This window comes from Pleurodeles waltl, chromosome 9 (assembly GCF_031143425.1).
Source record: "Pleurodeles waltl isolate 20211129_DDA chromosome 9, aPleWal1.hap1.20221129, whole genome shotgun sequence".
NCBI classification, from domain to species: Eukaryota; Metazoa; Chordata; class Amphibia; order Caudata; family Salamandridae; genus Pleurodeles; species Pleurodeles waltl.
In genome coordinates, this window is record NC_090448.1 from 901,941,007 (window position 1) to 901,949,333 (window position 8,327).

Below are 8,327 nucleotides of genomic sequence, written 5' to 3' on the forward strand. Positions count from 1 at the left end.
TTGCAAATAAATCACATATATCTATTTTAAAACTAGACAGTGCAATTTTCACAGTTCCTAGGGGGAATAAGAGTTTGTTAGTTCTTGCAGGTAAGTAAACCACCTACGGGGTTCAAGTTTGGGTCCAAGGTAACCCACCGTTGGGGGTTCAGAGCAACCCCAAAGTTACCACACCAGCAGCTCAGGGCCGGTCAGGTGCAGAGTTCAAAGTTGTGCCCAAAACGCATAGGCTTCAATGGAGAAGGGGGTGCCCCGGTTCCAGTCTGCCAGCAGGTAAGTACCCGCGTCTTCGGAGGGCAGACTAGGGGGGTTTTGTAGGGCACCGGGGGGGACACAAGTCGACACAGAAAGTACACCCTCAGCAGCACGGGGCGGCCGGGTGCAGTGTGCCAACACACGTTGGGTTTCCAATGTAAGTCAATGGGAGACCAAGGGGTCTCTTCAGCGATGCAGGCAGGCAAGGGGGGGGGGGCTCCTCGGGGTAGCCACCACCTGTGCAAGGGAGAGGGCCTCCTGGGGGTCACTCCTGCACTGGAGTTCCAATCTTTCAGGTCCTGGGGGCTGCGGGTGCAGAGTCTTTTCCAGGCGTCGAGATCTGGGAGTCAGGCAGTCGCGGTCATGGGGAGCCTCGGGATTCCCTCTGCAGGCATCGCTGTGGGGGCTCGGGGGGGGGGGCAACTCTGGCTACTCACAGTCTTGTAGTCGCCGGGGAGTCCTCCCTGAAGTGTTGTTTCTCCACAAGTCGGGGGCGTCAGGTGCAGAGTTGCAAGTCTCACGCTTCCGGCGGGAAACGCAGTTGTCTTGAAGTTGCTTCTTTGGAAACAAAGTTGCAGTCTTGGGTGAACATAGCCGCTGTCCTCAGGAGTTTCTTGGTCCTTCTAGAGCAGGGCAGTCCTCTGAGGATTCAGAGGTCGCTGGTCCTGGGGAAAGCGTCGCTGGAGCAGTGTCTTTTCGAAGTGGGGAGACAGGCCGGTAGCGCTGGGGCCAAAGCAGTTGGTGTCTTCCTCTTCTCTGCAGGGTTTTTCAGCTCAGCAGTCCTCTTCTTCTTAGGTTGCAGGAATCTGAGTTCCTAGGTTCAGGGGAGCCCCTAAATACAGAATTTAGGGGTGTGTTTAGGTCAGGGAGGGCAGAAGCCAATGGCTACTAGCCCTGAGGGTGGCTACACCCTCTTTGTGCCTCCTCCCAAGGGGAGTTCACATTCCTATCCCTATTGGGGGGATCCTCCATCTGCAAGATGGAGGATTCCTAAAAGTCAGAGTCACTTCAGCTCAGGTTGCCTTAGGGGCTGTCCTGACTGGTCAGTGACTCCTCCTTGTTTTTCTCATTATCTCCTCCGGCCTTGCCGCCAAAAGTGGGGCCGTGGCCGGAGGGGGCGGGCAACTCCACTAGCTGGAATGCCCTGTGGTGCTGTAACAAAGGGGGTGAGCCTTTGAGGCTCACCGCCAGATGTTACAGTCCTGCAAGGGGGAGGTGATAGCATCTCCACCCAGTGCAGGCTTTGTTACTAGCCACAGAGTGACAAAGGCACTCTCCCCATGTGGCCAGCAACATGTCTCGAGTGTGGCAGGCTGCTAAAAACCAGTCAGCCTACACGGGTAGTTGGTTAAGGTTTCAGGGGGCACCTCTAAGGTGCCCTCTGGGGTGTATGTTACAATAAAATGTACACTGGCATCAGTGTGCATTTATTGTGCTGAGAAGTTTGATACCAAACTTCCCAGTTTTCAGTGAAGCCATTATGGTGCTGTGGAGTTCGTGTTTGACAGACTCCCAGACCATATACTCTTATGGCTACCCTGCACTTACAATGTTTAAGGTTTTGCTTAGACACTGTATGGGCACAGTGCTCATGCACTGGTGCCCTCACCTATGGTATAGTGCACCCTGCCTTAGGGCTGTAAGGCCTGCTAGAGGAGTGACTTATCTATACTGCATAGGCAGTGTGAGGTTGGCATGGCACCCTGAGGGGAGTGCCATGTCGACTTACTCGTTTTGTCCTCACCAGCACACACAAGCTGGCAAGCAGTGTGTCTGTGCTGAGTGAGGGGTCCCCAGGGTGGCATAAGATATGCTGCAGCCCTTAGAGACCTTCCCTGGCATCAGGGCCCTTGGTACCAGGGGTACCAGTTACAAGGGACTTACCTGGATGTCAGGGTGTGCCAATTGTGAAAACAAAAGTACAGGTTAGGGAAAGAACACTGGTGCTGGGGCATGGTTAGCAGGCCTCAGCACACTTTCAAATCAAAACTTAGCATCAGCAAAGGCAAAAGGTCAGGGGGTAACCATGCCAAGGAGGCATTTCCTTACACAAATCTACTTATGTATATTTGCTTGTGCTAATATGCAGTTCACAAATATTTTCTTGGAGTATGATTTTGTGTTCTACTTTTCTAAATTCTTGTGAATTCATGAAAGCCACTAATGCAAAGATATATACCATGGGTGCACTTTTGTGAGTTTCTTTAAGAACTGGGCCCCCAATTAGGTCTGGTGTTAATAAGACATTTTGTTTTATTAAAATTTGATTTCTCCCTCTATGTATCTATCGGCTGGCTTTACTGTGAGTGATAGCATTCTGCTCTTCCACAAAGAGCATACAGGCACCAGGGATGTAGAATTCATATAGCATGACAACCAGGACATATTGTTTGGGGTCAAGGACAACAGGTTTTCATGTTTATTTTGTCTTTTGGGCAAGTAGGCCCAACCCCCTGCAGCATAAACCCTTTGACTGCAAGTTTGCAGTACCACATTATGGATCAAGGAAGGAAATTGTAATGTTTGTGTCCATATGTTAATGCTATTTGAACTTGTATTTATGGTTCATTAATGCAAAGCCTTTATTATTACGGAGAGCACTCTAAGAAAATATTGTAAGCTCAGAATGCACTGTTGACGGTGCTGCCAATAAATAAAATGTGTACACACATTTGCAAGGTTTAACAGTATAAGGCTAGGTACAATGCTCCCAGAATGCGCTCTGATAAAAAGCAAATATTGATGATTCTTTGCTTTCAAAATAAAATGTTCACAAAAAAATGCAACTAGGAAAGAAATGTTTTTTTGCTAAAACTACTGTAAAGTTTTTGGTGGCATTTCTGTGAAGCATAATTCTATAAAATGTTGATGCATGCTAGTATTTCAAAAACAATATTATTCATGAAAGCATCAATGTAACCAGTTTCAGCAAGATTATGGGAAACATGAAAATAAACAAGCATTGCCAAAGCCAGTAGGTCTAACATTGGTAGTCAGTCTTTTGTTTTGTCGATATGTATCTTGCTTTTACATGGGTTTTATGAAATGTTTTGCTGTTGCACCATCATCCTTTTGTGTTGCTAAAGTTGTCCTAAGTGGGAGGGTATGCCCAGACGTGGGTCCCTTGCTCACTGTGCCACTGGAATCAAGCTAGCCTGGCTGAAGAAGGGTGATACCCTGAAACCGGTCCCAGGATGCTTGTTTTCGGTCCAGGGAGGACCTGGCCTGGCAGTTCGGGCTGGACTGTTCCCATGAGGAACAGGGTCAAGACTGAATTGGAAAGTAGGCTTCTGCTACTACTATTAATTTTCTTCTACTGCCTACAAACTTTGATCTTCCAACCTAAAGCGTTTCATGGGAACAGTGAAAGTCTTACCAATCCCACCACTCATGCAGTGAAAAAATTAAAACAAGGCCTAGTACAGCCCAAACATAAAGGCTATATTAGACTGACAACAGTCTTAGTAGCCAATCAGTTACAAAACCAGCACACCCAGCCATGGCAGAATTGGCATCTGTCACCGCCTGAGTCCTATGACCTGGCGAATCTGGTTACAGGCAGTGGTAAGTGAGCCCAGGAATAGATAATTTGAAGTGGAGCTACTTGATGTATAATGGATCACAGCCTAGACTGGTTATCATAAAGACAGTTCACAACCATTCATCTCCTAAGGCTACAGAACAAGGTACAGTAGCAATTTAAGGTTCTTATTCACAGACAAAGCCCAAACAAGTGGCACTTAGGCTAATGACAAGGCACAGGACATGTCCTGTAGCCACCAGTTAACCTGTGCTCGCCAACATCCTCTAGCACCCAGACTCTTTACTCACACACCTCAGCTCTTTTTGTCTTTGAACGTTGCAACTGAAGTCTCCTCTTATTCTGAAATGGTGCTTCAACTTTGCATTGAAAAGTATGTGAGGTGGGAAATATTTTGACAGAAACTGGACTTTTCTAGAAATGAGCAAAAGAACCCTCCAAACGTTGTCATAACTTTGCTGACTACATATGCCTCCCTGCCACACAACCCTTTCATCCCTGTCAAACACTCCCCTGCCCATTTGCCACTTAGTTTTATTCATCCCATCATCAATTTCTTCCTTCTTCTGCAACTAATACTACACAGTCCACATCATTTACTCCAGTCCTGCCTCAGTCTGTCCCTCTCCTGGCACCCAACATTGTTTGTCTCTAGTCAGGACACCATTCCCACCCCCCCATCACCACTCTGATCCTGTCTTGGTAACAAAACCTCTAACCAGTCACTAATTCCCTGTCCGCTTCTATCAAAGTATCACATTGTCCCACCAGTCCTTCAATACAACACACACTCCAATCTCACCCTCTTCCAAGAACCATAGACTCAAACTTTCCACACATTTCTTTGTCTGTCATAATCCACTCTCATCGTCTATTCTGTCGTAATGTCATCCTCATTAGACTGTCCTGACACCCTGCTCTTTTCTGTCAGTTCAAATTATTTTCTGACATCAGACAAATGACTCAGTGAGGTAAAATGTCATATAGATGTCTAGTAATTTGCAAACCAGAAACTCAATTCCCTTCAAGGCACACTCAGGCTTCCATTCTTCTGAGATTGGTAAATGAAGTAAGATGAAAGTGTGTAACAGTAATAGCTGTAATTTACCACTTTTAAAACAAAGTATTGTATTTAAAATATGTTATTGTCTGCTACCCTATCTCCAGCGTAAGTCATCGGTCACTTTAACCCAACTAACTGCACCCCCCAACATCATCCACAGTGATCAAATGTTTCTCATTTATGGCACTTACATTACATAATGTTACCTGGAGCCTCATTTACAAAATGACAGATTTAACAGTCACAACCCCTCCGATTCGGTCAGTCGGAGGGTCTGTAATCTCTAAAACACATTTTGGAATTTACTAAAAGCAACTAACGATCCAAAAAGGTTTTACCAATCATTAAGTATGTTAAGTAAACATTACGGAATCGCTATTTGGAAGGGATATTTTGAGAGCATCTTTCGAAATACAGAATCAGACCCCTGGATTAGAAAACAGACTCATGTTTCAATCTCAATCCCATTCCATGCGATTTCCTGTGACATCATTATTGGGCCAAAGATATAATTGCAAATTATGTCAACGGAGTGCTATTTAGTTTTGAAACCAGACAATTCCTCAGAGGGCTTTGGTAGAGCTTATTAGACAGCCACCTATCCTGAAGTTCTACACTCGACCTTTGTAGTAATAAACTTCACCGTAAAGCACCCTAGCTTAACTATGGGTTCATTTTCATTCATGACAGTGCCCATGGAACCTCGAAACGAGACAATCTTTCACAGGAGATGATGTGGTCTAGTGGTTAGATGTGCCAACCCTATCACATGGGAAACCTGCAGTTGCGTAGCCAGTGTGTCATGGGACCCAGTGCAAGGAAGAAATGCCCCTCATGGCCGCTATTAAAATTGTAAAACACATTATTAATCAGGGTTCAGTAGGACACTCGGGTTGATGTGCCCCAGTGCCTCTGAACCTGGGAGCTATACCATGGGAAAAAGGTTTGAATCTCAGCCTTGGTTCAACAACCTATGAACCCAGCCAAATGCCCCGGTGTGGACAAAAAAAGTGTAGCCTGTGTGTGATCCAAAGTGCTCTTATGTCTTTGGGAAAGGTTTGTTTTGCACTATATAAAACTGCCCAAAAAGTGTTTTCTGACTGCCACCATATACACTGTAATCACACGTGGCAACAAGTAAAGGCAAAGCATTAATTTTTATGTGAAAAAGAGGTAGCCATATTGTAGCTGAATTGCTCAGTGTGAAATCGGGATCAATCCAGGCTTGAGCACATTTTGTGATTCCAGGCAAATACTTATTTCTCCTTTTCGTATCTTTTTTTGTTTGTTCATTATTAAATGAGAGATGTGCGCTGTAAAAAAAACTTTAATGTTTGATTTAATTAGGTATATTACTCTTTGCAGAATAATAATATTGGCCACATGTAGGCTACAGATGGCAACAAACTTGCCTCTTAGATCTCTAACAGCACTGTTAGAGAGGAGGTAGATTGTTTCTCAGTACGTCACATATAATAAATACTTATCAATGCAATTATATCATCTGGTATTCCAACATTTAAATGACACAGTATAATGTTCTAGGATATTTGCTACATGATTTACATATACAACAATAACAAACATCGGCTTGTGCACGGGTTCTAAGCGCCTGACCATCTCTTCTCAGCTCGGTTCATACTCAATATGTAGCTCAGTTCTCTCACAATCTACCGGCTCACCTTCTACCCCCTGATGTCAGAGTCTCATTTAAGAGTCAGAGTGCAGGGTCCTAAACAAAGCCCTACATTCACAAAAGCCCACGAGTTTTGGGGTCCTTTACGCACGCCTGAAAAAGCCACAATTGTTAAACATAACAACAGAGGTGGACTCCTGCATCCACCTCTTCCAAATAATGCAAGGGGAATCAAAGAGTCAATACGACAAGACCAAGAGGAGAAAACCATGCCCACCAGGATCTACCTCGGAGTTTCTATTGGAAAAACAGGGCTGGCATAGCGCGTTTTCATGATTTCTTCACAAATACTCTACAGATGCAAGCAGCGTGAGGTGCCTTCGCTTCTGCCACAGCCAAGAATTCTTCCGACTAGACATTACATTTCACAAACTACAACCGTCCCTCAACAACTGAGTACTAACATCGCTTTCCGCTTCTCCCCGTCACCCCCTCCCAAAAAAAAAAAACAGAACGAAATAGGACAGTTTCACCTCTCTAGTGAGCTCAGCAACGAATCAAAACAGTGCCGGGAGCTGCAACACTTTCGCCTTCCTCTACCGCTGGGTCACACACACCACTTGAATTGTACTTCCGCTTCCGCTCCGATGAAAAAACAATACATTTGGATGCAAGAAACAGAAAAGGGACTAAAACAAATTCACAGCTCATTCCTTAACTTGGCGGTCATCAAGCATTGGCAAGGACAACTAGTGTCTTAACATATAAACGTGCTAGCAACAATATCTTTCCAGATGGGCACACCATCTGTAGAAGCATTTATTATTATGATTATTTGAGCTAACTGTTGTAGAAGATGGCAAGACAATGCACACATTTAATTTGTTTTGAACATGCGACATTTAAGTCCAGTATTATAAATAGTGAATTTGTCGCAAACCTATCAGAGCGCTTCATATGTCAACGAGATATTTTTACAAGAGAGACAGATGTTGCCTTTTCATAGGTACATGGAGGTTAAGAATCACGGAATGCTGAGCAGAAGTCGGGACTCGAACCTAAAGTTGTTTCAAAGCTTCACTAGGAATTAATATTTTAATATAACAGCCACACGTTTTATTATGAATAGTGTATTCTATTACTGTAACAAATCACATATATTAGTTATTATTAGAGCCAGTTGAATTATGCTGATGTAGGAAGAATAGGAACACATCATATACATCACACACATACAAACATAAGTTCCCAAACCCCAATACAAACATTTTATGCTAGGGATAGTTGTAAACCAATGTAAGTAGTGAAAGGCTTAATACATGACATGCTAAAAAAAGACAGACTGTGGGTTCAATAGAAAAGGCAGGTCATATTTAGGACAAAAAAATACTTATTACTTAGGAAACTCATACACATGCTGCATTGTTAAGTTAGCTGTGCTGAAACACACAAGAGGCCCAAGCCACATTAGAATGAGAGTTTTTCTTTAAAGCTGCACCAACTGTCGCTTTCAAAATATTCACTTAGCACGAACAGGGTAGAACAAAAGGGTGTATCCTGCCTTAGCACAAGGGTCCTAAAAACCCTTCATCCATATCTTGGTGAGGGGAACTGTGTAAGGGTCAGATAAGCATTTGCACAAGGCAGGGCTACCGTGAGCATCATGTAACATATAATCACTTGTTGTGCAGAAAAGATAGAGATGCAGAAGGACGTCAATGTTACTTACCCACCCATGAGGTAACCAATAATCGTTCATGTGCTCTTGTCAAGAGGTACCTCTCCCCTATTATCTTATCTGTACTGCTTGTTCTTGCTTACGTCAATGCTGA

At 44.2% G+C, this 8,327-nt stretch overlaps 1 protein-coding gene across 3 annotated transcripts in view; it reads right to left on the reverse strand.

The window, feature by feature from the left end:
- DICER1 (dicer 1, ribonuclease III) overlaps nt 1-7,131 on the reverse strand; it is an 848,581-nt gene extending 841,450 nt beyond the window's left edge. Inside the window, exon 1 of one of the 3 annotated variants that reach the window (XM_069208246.1) lies at nt 7,029-7,131. The gene's annotated coding sequence lies outside the window, so the exon portion shown is untranslated. The remainder of the gene's footprint in view (nt 1-7,028) is intronic. The other 2 variants (XM_069208245.1, XM_069208247.1) reach the window with 2 other exon arrangements.
- Between the last annotated feature and the right edge of the window lie 1,196 nt (nt 7,132-8,327).